This window comes from Triticum urartu, chromosome 3, assembly GCF_003073215.2.
Source record: "Triticum urartu cultivar G1812 chromosome 3, Tu2.1, whole genome shotgun sequence".
NCBI lineage: Eukaryota > Viridiplantae > Streptophyta > Magnoliopsida > Poales > Poaceae > Triticum > Triticum urartu.
The window spans coordinates 328,502,415-328,516,459 of NC_053024.1; the positions used below are offsets into that span (position 1 = coordinate 328,502,415).

The 14,045-nt window shown below is 47.0% G+C and overlaps 1 long non-coding RNA gene across 1 annotated transcript; it reads left to right on the forward strand.

Moving 5' to 3' along the window:
- Nucleotides 1-12,209: 12,209 nt before the first annotated feature.
- On the forward strand, nucleotides 12,210-13,293 carry LOC125548352. The gene is made up of 2 exons (XR_007301023.1): nucleotides 12,210-12,639; nucleotides 12,707-13,293. It is a non-coding gene; the product is annotated as an uncharacterized LOC125548352 (long non-coding RNA).
- Nucleotides 13,294-14,045: the final 752 nt, after the last annotated feature.

Here is a 14,045-nt window from a genome sequence, read left to right on the forward strand (position 1 = left end):
ACGCGGGTATCTTGGAATCGTTCCGATGGTTTTGTGACGAGAACATTGTTCTTGGTGCCTCCTGACATTTAGGGGTTGTGGCAGTGTCCCGGGGAGTTGAGCTCCGAGGTGTTGTCATCACAATTTTATCGTTGCAATTCTGGAATACCTGAGTTTCGCCGACATCGAAAATCTCTTTTATGCAGTTGTTGGTGAGATAACCTCGACGCCACCCAGTACTAGGGCAGGAGTTCGGGAGTATTACCATAACTCGTATAACGGATGCTTTTCAAAGGTTGAGGTAAATGATTTCCGCAGGTTTCTTGGTTATGTGTTGAAGGATGGATACAGGTGGATGTAGGATTTGCTAGTTTTGGGTGAGATATTATGCTTCCCCTGTATGCCCAACACCTGATTGCATAACCAGAAAGTGTTGGGAGTTTATAAGTGGGAATTCAAGTAGCTCTTAGGATATCAGATGCATGATATGAAATTGGGGTTCGACGTCTAGTGGTCCGCCTATCCACAGTTGGTTTTACAGTGGTCTCGTTGTGTCTTAAAGAGTCCTTGGCTATGCTGACTCGGGGACGCTTCGTATGTCATGTGCACTGGCTTGTAGATGATGGTGCTGTACAATCGATCCCGTGTGGGCACCACCACGAAAACTTCGGACGAAATCTCTATCACATGTTTGTTCTGGCTTATTTTACAAGCCAATCCTTTGTTTTGTTTTCAGTTGTGGTATTCGAGTTGCTTCAATGTCAAGTGTTGATTCCATACCTTTTCTAAGCGGTGTTCTCATATTTTTACGTGAATACCAATCTTTCTTGATTGCCGAGTTTGCCATCTCAATTTCTTCTGAACCAGTGTGTCTCTATTCAAGTGGATCCGATCATTTTCAACATCCGCAAGATCAACTCAAATTTTTCTTCAACGGTGTTTGTTTCATCCGTCTCCAAGTTGTCTTTGTTTTCCCACCCTCCCACCATTTTTCTTCAATGACTCAGATTTCTTATTCAAGTATCCTTTTATTGATGGGAAGCCTCTCCATTCCTTTTCCGTCAATGTTCTTATCCAGTGATTCTCATGAAGATTCTAATGGAGCTTCAAGTTCGTCATTCTTCATTCTTTTCATCTCCGGTGGTTTCAAGTCTAGCTTTGTTGATCATATCCTTTCCTCGTTTCAATGTTTTCTCATGCCGATGCAATTCTTAATCATTCACCTCTCTCTATTCATTTGTGCCGGAGTGCTTAAGATATCTCAGAAGATGCTAGTGCTTATTCTCATTCATTCAAGATCTTTCAAGAATGTTATCTCATTCAAGTCATTTAACTCAACCGGCACAATCTATATTTTAAATCATTCAACGGTATTTCTTTTGAGTGGGCCCTAACCCACAGGTCTTTTCCCAGGATCTTACCTGACTCTTCTAAGTTTACTGGAGCTATTCTCTAATCTTTTAAAGTTTGGCGTAAGAATGAATTATCATCAGTCAAATGTCTTTCACCAAGATCTTTCAAATTCTTTTCATCGTTGGTTCAACCTTTCCAATTTTAATTCTAGAGTGCCTCAACAATTCTTGATGGTGTTTCTCGTCGTCATTCTCGGATTTTGAAGACCGAAGAAGAGTTTTTCCTCCATATCTTATCCGTTCTCTCAGAGATTCGTGGTTCTAGTTTGAGGCCATCCTCTCATAATTGTTTTGATTGTGGGAATTCTTTTCACCCATCTGGAGTAATTCAGTAGTCTTTTCAGTCTGATTCTCCAAAGACCATCATTTCGGGATTATTCATTCTCAGCTTTCAGCTATCATTCTCCAAACCTTACCGGTGCTTCATTCAAGTATTCTCTAATCAGCTCATGATCTCTACGTTTCACTTGTACCTAAATTTCCCCAAGCATCTTCATTCATTTTCTAATTCTCGTCGGTGTTTCTTATCTTTTCTTCGTTCTTTTTCAATTCTTATGGTGGTTCGTTCAAGAGTTCTCTTCCTTGGTTATTTATCAATTCATTCGTTTCTTTCCAAACCGACGGTGGTTCGTTGAAGACATTCTCAAGTTTATGTTATATCTCTCTTAATCCTTTTTCAACGAGAATAAGTGGTATGCCAAATCCGTGGCTTGTCAGCAATTTTAATTGATGAAGGATAAGCATAATGTATTCTTATTCTTGTTTCATCCAAGTGATTAATTTCTTATTCTGGAGGCTCATCAACTTCTTGATATCAATTGTTTCATCTTTTCTTTTCCCGGAGATTCAAGATCACTCATTTATCTCGTCGCAAAGCTCCATTTAATCATTTCAAGGCTTCACCTTATATTCTCAACTTCTCTTTCTTTTGTCATCCTTTCGTTTATCGGAGTTCTTCATGGATGCTACATGATGGTTCATCAGGGATTTAATTCCTTCTCGAAGTGTTTTTCGAGATTCTTTTTAGAGGAGCTCAAGCATTCTTCTTCTTGCAATCCGGAGTGCAATTCTCTCTTCCGTATCATTTGAGGTGATAATATATCATTCTTCTTTCACAAGAATGGGATATTTAAACCCATCACCATCTTCCTTGGAGTTATCTTGGGTTATATTTCACCTAAACCTTTCCCTAAGGATTGTTGTTATTTATGGTGCTTATAAATGACCCAAGTTCTTCATTTATCCTACCGGTGAAATAGTTTCTCGTCTCCTTGTTGATATAAATACAATCTATTGTTTTCCGTCAGTGGCAAAATTTCACCTCAGTGTTGAGATGTTTCCATAAGCCCACTACAAGCTTATGCTTTTCGTTGTTGATAATCCAACAACTCCATTCCAGATTTTGTTGTAAGCATGCTCTTTCAAGATCTTGTTCCCCTCCGTCCATTACATTCCAGTCTTTTAGTTGTTCCGGAGGCATTGTGATGTTGCTCTCTTCAACCCATCATCTTGTTTTGTCAAGATTATGTTCCTTTCCTTGCTTATCCATTTAACTGGAGTGTCGTGCCCTCTTTTCAAGTTCTCTCATCTTATCAAGTTTTACCTCCCTTCTCAACCGGAGTGCTGTCTGAGATCTTTCTTACCCCTTGTTCCATTCTTTCAATAGTTCCGGAGGCAATGTGTTGTGATTTAATCAAGTATCTTCTCATCTTATCAAGTTCTTATTCAATTCCTTTACTTTTCAGTCAGAGTGCTTCCTAAATTATATCATTCTTATTCCTTCTCTATCTTGTTTAACCGGAGTGTTGTGTCTATCATTCCTCTTCTAACCGGAGTCTCATCCAAGTGCTTTCATTTTGCCAAGTTCATATGATTGCCTTCCATTTCCAACCGGAGTATTGTCGTTGTTGATCCTTATCGTTCCTTGTACATCTCGTTTCTACCGGAGTGCTTGCTTATACTTCTTGTCCATTGTAAATTTTTTTCTTATGTCTTTCAACCTACAAGGTTCTGGTATTGTTCCTTGTTCCTCTTTTCTAACAGAGTGTTTTCAAATTTGTTCATCTTTGTGGTATTCTTTCTTTCAAGTTGTTCAACCTCTCAAGGTTCGTGGTTTCACTCGTTTGTCAACGAAGCAACTTTGTTTTACCTTTTCTCTTCCTCTTCCATTTCCCTCCGGTGCCATCCTAGATCTCGGGACGAGATCCTCTCGTAGTGGTGGAGTGTTGTAACGCCCCGAGACCGTTGCGCCAGGTGTCTTCCAGTTATTTGATGTTGTTGTCTGGTCATTCGCTTGGGTGTTGCATATTGTCATGTCATCATGTGCATTGCATCATCATGTTTTAAAACTTGCATCCATCCCGGCCTCCCCGTTCCTTCCGTTGTCCATTCTGAGTCCAGACACCCTTGCACGCACCCGTGGCATGTCCGAAATATTATTTTATAAGTGGCCGGGAAATGTTCTCGGTTTGGGTTGAAAGTTGGCGTGTGGTCTTATTATAGTGTAGATAGACCTCCTATCAAGTTTCATCGCATTCAGAGTTCGTTTGATAGCCCAACCATTAAACTATAGCGACATTATAGCTGGGCACACGTCGGACGTTTTCGGTCTCCGGAAACAGTCGCCGGGCCTCCCTCTCTTCTCTTCTCTCATCTCAAGACCGTCTACACAGCCCACTACCTACCGCCAGGTCCAACCTAACCTCTCTCATCAGCCCGCGGCCCTCCTCTCGCGCGCGTCCGGAAGTTGTCCCGAACCCGACCCGGGGAGTCATCACCGTTGGGTCCGGATCATCCCCAAACGTTTACAAAACATCACCATTTTCTTGTTTGGGCTCCCTAAACTATTTATCCAGGACGTACGATTTTGATCAGGGGGACGAGATAGCCCCTAACCTAACCAACTTGCTATATATAGATCAACCACTAGACTATTTTGCCAAACCCTAAATTCTAGGACTTTTGTCCCTGTCGCCGCCGCCACCCGGTCTAAATCCCCCTCGGGATCCACCCATCCCCAACCATCGCTCGCCACCTATCGCCTCCAGATCACCTCGACCTCCGCTTTGCTCGATCCGTGCGCCTCTACTCTGCCATCACCGGCCTCCCCCACGCCGGAGTCACGCCACCGTCGGCCACCTGCTTCATCACTAGGCCATCCTCCTATCTCCTACTTCCCTTCTGTTCCCTCCTTCCTCCTTCCATGCCGTAACTCCCTCCACCTCTCTGTTTTCTCTCACAGGGAGAACACGATGCGCCGGCCTCCATGGATTTCGCACCGGAGTCCCCGACCGCGCCTCGTTCCTGGATGCAGGAGCACGAGCTCCCTCCTCCTCGTTGCATGCATCACCCGCCGAGCCGCCCGAGTACCTCCTCCAGTTCGTCGCCCCGGTCGCCGCCTCGCCAAGCTCCGTCGCCATGAACGAGTCGTCGCCCTGCCATGTCCCTTGCCGAAGTGAACTTGTCACCAAGTCCCGCAGCCGCTGATGCCATCACGTCTTCTTCCCCTGCGCTGCTCATGCGAGAGCCATGCCCAGCGCTCAAACCCGTACCGCACCTTTGCTCAGGAACGAGCTCGGCGCCACCCACTGCTTCACCCGCACGATCCCGCTGCTGCCTGCGTCCTCTGCTTCTTCCAGGACCCTGCCTCGTCTCCGCCCGATCTACTGCGAGCTACCTCCGAATGGAGCTCCATCTCCTCCCTAGCCCCGGATCAGGCGATCGCCTCCCGTTCAAGCCGCTCCGCCGTGCGCCAAGTCCCTGGAGCCGCCGCCCTACTTCATGCCTTGGCCCGCCATGGAGGGACGGCTCTGCCAAGCTCCGCCGCCGTCGTCTGGAACAACCTCCTGCCCGGATTCGTCCAGCCCCATCTCGCATCGCCTCCTACAAGCTGCAGCTGCTCTGCTTCCTCCTTGCCGTGGCCTCTAATTCCTCTACAACGAGCAGGCCGCTCGTCCCGCGCCCCGTGCGTTGACCAGCCACTGCTGCGTCCCGATCGAGTGCCTGGGCCGGCCTCGCCTTGTGCTTCATCGCGGTACAGCAAGGCGTTGAGGCCCAGCCTCTCCACCAGTCTGTCTCCTCTCCGAACGGGCCGAGGCCCAATCTGAGGAGCTTCCCCAGCCCAGCTCGGTTCCGTTTCAGCCCATGTCTTTTTCCCTCTCTGCGAATTTAGTATTTATCCATGATTTTCCAGTTTTGCAGAAAAACCCTCAAACTCCATGCATTTTAAAACTCAACAACCGTGCATCAAATTTAAAAACATTATATATGAAAAATGCTTAAAATTGTGTCTAGTTTCATAATTTCCAACTTTCAATCATGTTTGAAATGTTTAAAGTAATGTTTGCTTATATTTTTGCCTATTGCCATGTTAAAATGATTTAATTCATAACTAATTAACCGTAGCTTGGTTTTAATTAATCTTTATATGTAAATGGGGTAGAATTTTGCCTAGTTTAACATGGTGACATTTCTTTGCATGTTTAACAACTATAAAATATGGCTTAGGGCAGAATAGTACTAGAACCTAAAATATGCACATGAGGAGTTTCCGGACTTGTTGTTTGTTGTTCCGGCCTCATTTAACTTGCCTAGTTAGGTAGTTTTATTATGCTTCACCCTCTTGCCATGTTAATCAACATTTAATCTTGTTGGGCACCTAAATGAGAGAGAACAAAATAAGTCACATGGTGTTTCGTTAATATGCGACTCGTTGCATATTGAGCTCCACTTAATTTGTAGGATTGCTTGGGCACTTTGCCATGCCATGCTTCATTAAACCGGACATGCATCATACTTGGTTGTGCATCATGCCATGCTTATGTGGTGGTTGTTTACTATGTGGTTTGCTTCTTTCCGGTGTTGCTTCTTTGGGTTGGTTCCAATAACGCCGCATTTGTGAGGATTCGTTCGATTACGTCCGTTTGTCTTCTTCATGGACTCCTTATTCTTCCTTGCGGGATCTTAGGCAAGATGACCATACCCTCGAAATCACTTCTATCTTTGCTTGCTAGTTGCTCGCTCTTTTGCTATGCCTATGCTACGATACCTACCACTTGCTTATCATGCCTCCCATATTGCTAAGCCAAGCCTCTAACCCACCTTGTCCTAGCAAACGTTTGTTTGGCTATGTTACCACTTTGCTCAGCCCCTCTTATAGCGTTGCTAGTTGCAGGTGAAGATGGAGTTTGTTCCTTGTTGGAACATGGATATTTTTTGGGATATCACAATATCTCTTATTTAATTAATGCATCTATATATTTGGTAAAGGGTGGAAGGCTCGGCCTTATGCCTGGTGTTTTGTTCCACTCTTGCCGCCCTAGTTTCCGTCATACCAGTGTTATGTTCCTTGATTTTGCGTTCCTTACACAGTTGGGTTATAATGGGAGCCCCTTGACAGTTCGCCTTGAATAAAAATCCTCCAGCAAGGCCCAACCTTGGTTTTACCATTTGCCACCTAGCCTTTTCCCTTGGGTTCTGCAGACTCAAGGGTCATCTTTATTTTAACCCCCCGGGCCAGTGCTTCCCTAAATGTTGGTCCAAGCTGAGCGATGTCCGGCGCCCCCTGGGCAACCAGGGTTTATGCCAACCCGACGTCTTGCTCATCCGGTGTGCCCTGAGAACGAGATATGTGCAGCTCCTATCGGGATTTGTCGGCACATCTGTGTGGCTTTGCTGGTCTTGTTTTACCATTGTCGAAATGTCTTATAACCGGGATTCCGAGTCTGATCGGGTCTTCCTGGGAGAAGGAATATCCTTCGTTCACCGTGAGAGCTTGTGATGGGCTAAGTTGGGACACCCCTGCAGGGTTTTGAATCTTTCTAAAGCCGTGCCTGCGGTTATGGGCAGATGGGAATTTGTTAATGTCCGGTTGTAGAGAACTTGACACTTAACTTAATTAAAATGCATCAACCGCGTGTGTAGCCGTGATGGTGTCTTCTCGACGGGGTCCAGGAAGTGAACACGATGTTGGAGTTATGCTTGAACGTAAGTAGTTTCAGGTTCACTTCTTGATCACTTCTAGTTCACGACCATGCTTTGCCTTCTCTTCTCGCTCACATTTGCGTAAGTTAGCCACCATACATGCTAGTGCCTGCTGCAGCTCCACCTCACATACCTTTTACCTACCCATAAGCTTAAATAATCTTGATCGTGAGGGTGTGAGATTGCTGAGTCCCTGTGACTCACAGATTACTTCCAAAACTAGTTTGCAGGTGCCGATGGAACCATGCAGGTGCCGCAACCAAGCTCAAGGAGGAGCTCGATGAAGATCGTGTTCGTTATGTTGTTCCATTTCTAGTTGATCAGTAGTGGTGCCAAGTTGGGGCGATCGGGGATCTGTAGCATTAGGGGTGGTATTCTTTTATTTTGGTTCCGTGGTCGGACCTTGTTTGTATCTGGTTGATGCAATGCTTTATTCATGTATTGTGTGAAGTGGTGATTGTAAGCCAACTCTGTACCTATTTCTTATTCAGTAAATGGGATGTGTAAAGATTACCCCTCTTGCGACATGCCTACAATGCGGTTATGCTTCTAAGTCGTGCTCCGACACGTGGGAGATATAGCTGCATCGTTGGTGTTACACTTTTGCACAATCTCTAAGCGAAAAAGGAAATAGCTTCAGTTTAACAATATCATTGTCCACATCTTTTTTCTTTTGCGCATCACACAAATCAACAAAGTTGTTTGGATGGGTAGCGGCATCTTCACTAGGAAGGCCGGAAAATGGATCTTCCATGATAAGATTCAGCAAAGCGGCATTAATTTCACAAGATTCAGCATCGGTAAGAGGATTAATCGGAGTGCTAATAAAATCATTGTTGTTGGTATTAGTAAAGTCACACAATTTGGTATTATCTTGAGCCATCGTGACAAGCAAGCAATCCAACACACAAGTAAACAAGAGAAGGGCAAAAAGAGGCGAATAGAGAAAGAGGAGGAGGATGGAGAGGGAGAGGGCGAACAAAGCAGCAAGGGTGAAGTGGGGGGAGATGAAAATGATAGGTAAATGGAAAATAATGTAATGCGGGAGATAAGGGTTTATGATGGGTACTTGGTATGTTGACTTTTGCGTAGACTCCCCGGCAAAGGTGCCAGAAATCCTTCTTGCTACCTCTTGAGCACTGCGTTGGTTTTCCCTTGAAGAGGAAAGGGTGATGCAGCAGAGCAGCGTAAGTATTTCCCTCAGTTTTTGAGAACCAAGGTATCAATCCTATAGGAGGCCACGCACGAGTCCCTCGCACCTACACAAACAAATAAACTCCTCGTAACCAACGCGATAAAGAGGTTGTCAATCCCTTCACAGTCACCTACGAGAGTGAGATCTGATAGATATGATAAGATAGTATTTTCGGTATTTTTATGATAAAGAGCAATAAAGATGCAAGTAAAATAAATGGCAAAGTAAATAACTAAGTATTGTAAGATTAACATGATGGAAAATAGACCCGGGGGCCATAGGTTTCACTAGTGGATTCTCTCAAGAGCATAAGTATTACGGTGGGTGAACAAATTAGTGTCGAGCAATTGACAGAATTGAGCATAGTTATGAGAATATCTAGGTATGATCATGTATATAGGCATCACGTCCAAGACAAGTAGACTGACTCCTGCCTGCATCTACTACTATTACCCCACACATCGACCGCTATCCAGCATGCATCTAGAGTATTAAGTTCAAGAGAGTAGAGTAAAGCTTTAAGCAAGATGACATGATGTAGAGGGATAAACTCATGCAATATGATATAAACCCCATCTTGTTATCCTCGATGGTAACAATACAATATGTGCCTTGCTGCCCCTACTGTTACTGGGAAAGGACACCACAATATTGAACCCAAAGCTAATCACTTCTCCCGTTGCAAGAAAGATCAACCTAGTAGGCCAAACCAAACTTGTAATTCGAAGAGACTTGCAAAGATAACCAATCATACATGAAAGAATTTAGAGAAGATTCAAATATTGTTCATAGATAAACTTGATCATAAACCCACAATTCATTGGTCTCAGCAAGCACACTGCAAAACAAGATTACATCGAATAGATCTCCACAAGAGAGGGGGTGAACTTTGTATAGAGATCCAAAAATAGAGAAGAAGCCATCTAGCTAATAACTATGGACCCGAAGGTCTGAAGTAAACTACTCACTCATCATCGGAGAGGCTATGGTGTTGATGTAGAAGCCCTCCGTGATCGATACCCCCTCTGGCGGAGCTCTGGAACTGGCCCCAAGATGGGATCTCGTGGATACATAAAGTTATGGCGGTGGAATTAGGGTTTTGTCTCCATATCTGGTAGTTTGGGGGTACGTAGGTATATATAGGAGGAAGGAGTACGTCGGTGGAGCAATGTGGGCCCCACGAGGGTGGAGGGCGCGCCTGGGGGGGTAGGCGCGCTCCCCTATGTCGTGCCTTCCTGGTTGATTGCTTGACGTAGGGTACAAGTCCTCTGGATCATGTTCGTTCCGAAAATCACGTTCCCGAAGGTTTCATTCCGTTTGGACTCTGTTTGATATTCTTTTTCTGGGAAACTCTGAAATAGCAAAAAACAGCAATTCTGGGCTGGGCCTCTGTTAATAGGTTAGTCCCAAAAATAATATAAAAGTGTATAATAAAGCCCAATATTGTCCAAAACAGGATATAGTATAGCATGGAACAATCAAAAATTATAGATACGTTGGAGACGTATTACCCACCTGCCCACGCACCGTTCTTGGCCTAGCCCAACAACACGTCGCGCTTATGTGTGGCCCAGTCCCGGGGGCTCCTGTCGGTGTACAAAAGTAGGGGCTCTCCTTTTGCACCCCTTTACTTGTGCACGGGCAGTCAGAGCCACGCCCACAGCCACACTAAGCAGGGTAGAGGAGGGAAGCCGGAGCACAAGACGACCAAAGCAACGCCAAGACCAGAGACGCAAAGAGAGCAAGAGGGCGAGGTGGACTCCCCCGCAAGACCCTTGTTGAGGTGGCTTCAGCAGCCTCGGCAAGGGGATCTTGCCGAGGCAACATGCCTAACGCCAGGAGAGCGCACCACCCTTGAGCCCAAGGGGTTCCAACACCATCAACCATATCGGAACCAAGGCTCGGGACGCACCTCCGTGGTGGCATGCAGATCTTTGTAGAGATCATAGATACACAAGATCAGATGAAAACCAGAAGACGACGATCCTTGGCGAGATCCTTGCCAAGGAAATCCACGAGACCCCCGGCAAGATCCTTACCGGGGACGACCGTGGTGCCGCAGCGAGACCCTTGTAGGGCCCTCGGCAAGACCCTTGCCGAGGACGCCTGCGGGGCCGCAGCCAGGCCCGCGTCTGCCAAGACTCCACCGCCGCTCCCATACATCTTCCAGCTCGACCAGCTGGGCAGGCATCTGCGTGGCAGTGCGCGGCCTCTACACCAACTCAGCGAGCACCTGCGTGGTGGCATGCAGATCTTCGTGAAGGCTCCACCACCGCGCCAGCCCAGCAGCCAGCCAACTTGGCGCTACAACGCCTTGTCAGCTTGGACGCACGTCGGAGCCAGGCGAGGCAATGACAGCTGGGACAAGCTTCTTTGTCGTCCCCAATAAAGCAAGAGGGGCATGTCGGCAACACATTAAATTCGTTTGTCCGACGATGCCAGGGGATAGACTCAGCCCCTGTACACCTTTCCACCTCCTATGTTCCACTGTGGCGACCCCTTTTGTCTATAAAAGGAGGCCCGAGGCATACTGGAGGGGGATTCGGATCTTTCGGACTAGAGAGCCACAGCAGCTAGTTCAGGAACACAAGAACACCGAAATATACATCAAAGCAGAACTAGGGTTTTACGCATCTCTGCGGCCCGAACCTGGGTAAATGATTTGTGTGCTGACCGCCAGACCCGCTATTTGCACAACCCCGCACCCGCCAACCGTAGAAGGGATCCCAGTGACCCCATAGGTGTCGTTTCCCACCGACAAGCGGGCACACACTGAGTCGTGGCTAGGAGAGCATGCATGACAACGGGCGCGACTGGTCATGGCCAGAGGCCCGCGAGCGTGGCCAGGGAGCGTGGCGGGCGCAGCGGTCGGCCAAAGCACGGGCGATTCAGGTAACGGGTAGGTACGGGGCGTGTGCGAGGTGGACAAGGGCGTGGGTAGGGGCGGCGAGTGACAACTGTCAGCAAGCACAGCTGCAGGCGTGCGGGCGCAAGTGCGGGGAGGAGCGGTCGAAGCTACCGGCAGCGGCGGTAGTAGAGCAGCAGCATGATGGCGTGCGAGCGGGAGAGACAGAGACGGACGGCCACGGCGACCGGACGTGCAGGGCGGGGACCTCACCGACATTGGCGAGAAGATGGGTGGCGAAGCATGATGGAGCCGGGTCAGGGAGGCAGTCGGGGACGCGAGGCGACGACGGTGTGCGGCGGGGTCAGGGTGGCGACTACGAGGCGACGGGGATGGGGGAAGCAGCGTCAGTTCAGCTCGGGGAAGACATGGGGATGGAGATGGGGGCACGAGGAGTCACTACTAGAAATCTATGTTTTACCTAGGGCCAAGGCCTTCACCTAGAGCTTATTAATCTCCTCAAGGGAAGGAAAAGTAATGAATAGTGCCCCTCTAGGGAAAGACAATTTTGCTGCAAAAAAAACTGGAAAATTAAATTTCCCAAAGTATTGGTGCCACGTGCATACCATCCACCCCGAAAAAACACCAAGATATGGCCTCCCGCGTTGACGGCGCGCGCCTTTTATTTGCCCCTGCGCATGAGGGCCCATTCTGAAGTGAGATAGCAAAGGGAGAAAGGGCGCGCAGTGCCAAAAATTTCGGCTAAATTTGGTCTCCTAAACCCGTGCCTCAAGCTTTGGCCACCGCCCACTGCCAGAGAAAATCCCCCATCCTTCTCTCTTCATTCTTCATCTCCCCCATGGCCCCATCGCATGGCCCGCCGTGCACCACCACCCTGTCACGCCCCTACTGGCCCTGCTCCACCGCGTAGCATCTTCCGACCGAGTCGGACCATCCGGCGGTGGGCACGATGTCATCTCGCGGATCTGCCTGCCGCCACCGTCGCCTTCTCAACGCCACCTCGAGGTCCCCCATGACGTGGTTGTCCCCGATGATCACCACCCTGACACTACTGTCCCCGACGAGCTCCTCCCCGACCGCCCCATATTCTTCTGCACCGCCCCCGCCCCCTCCCCTCCCGCCCCTCTAGCACTACGACGAGGATAACGGCATCCACCTCCCCGCTAGATCAAGATCGTGCCCACCACCTCGACTTCTCTCCAAAGGTTCTCTCCCTGTCTCTTGCTCTCTGGTTTAGGTAGTTGTATATGTTCTGATTTGTTCCATGTGCAGATCCTGCAAGCGATGCTCGTCTCTGTGATTTGCTTGTCAAGAAATTATGCATAGATTACTTCAGTACTACCCTCGGCTAGCTTGCCGTTGTGGCAGAATATCGGTTTCCCCTTTACACATCCGCTCCTGCAGGTTTAGTAGTACATGTATATTCCTTTTGGTGTTTCAGCTTGCACGTTATGTCCAGATCCAGAGCTTACAGGTCTATCAATTTAGATGTTCAGCATGCCCGTTATGTCCAGATCCAGAACTTAAAAGTAGCATTTTCACATACAAGATCTAGTGAGTAAATCTTTTAAGTTCACGTTCAGAATTAAAGACAGATATATGGATGCTATGATGCAGGTTGTCCATGCTAACAGTGGCGGAGCTTGAAAGAAATCTTAGGAGGGGCGAAGGTAGAACAAAATATCAATTACAAAATCATACAGGTATAAGGGATGCAAGTGGAGGCATCTGCAAGTCCGCAAAGCAAAAATTGCATTAATCTTTGTTAGTTTAACAACCCTGTTAGATTATGTTTTCTGTTCGCAGTCACTCATGGATATGTAGACGCCATCCACTTAAAGAAGTTAGATTTTGCAGAATATTGAGAACAAAGATAATTACATTGATCGTATCCACATTAGGTTACAAAATACATTTCTAACATTAATTATATATAAGCTTCTTGGTAACAAATGAAACTGAACCAAAATACTAAATAAATATGTAGTATTGAGTTAATTACTAAGGATCAGCTCTTTGTTTCATCCCGCTCCTAAATTGCATAAGAAATTCTTGACTGTGATTTTACTCTCCGTGCTTAACATAAGCTACTGGATAAAAAATTATCTTCCAACATATTACGTAGCATTGTCTTAATAATCTTCGACGTAGAAAACACACGCTTGGCACTTCAGTATAGCAGGATTAAATCCCAGTGGGGAGAGTGAGGCTAGACTTCTCTTTCTGCTCATAGCCTCACTTGTACATGACACTTGAAGTGGCCTGATGCCTAAGCACGGCCGCGACTAGACGAGCCCAGGAGCTCTAACCACCAACCTCTGACATCTGGCCCCAACGCTAGTAAGCTCCAGTGGCCTGTGTCTTGGCTCCCCGACCCCATGCTCATGCATCACTGGTCGCAAAGTACGCGATAGACTAAAGAGTAGAAGGCGCACTACACTGACTACAAAAAAATACACTTCCGTGATGATATGTGTTTGTCACAGTAGGTCGCTTTTTTTGTCATGCATGTACATCCATGACAAATTTATGACAGAATCAAGATAGTCATACCTGTGCTATCGTAGAAGTGTTCTATGACATTACCAAAATTATCATCACGGAAGTGTCC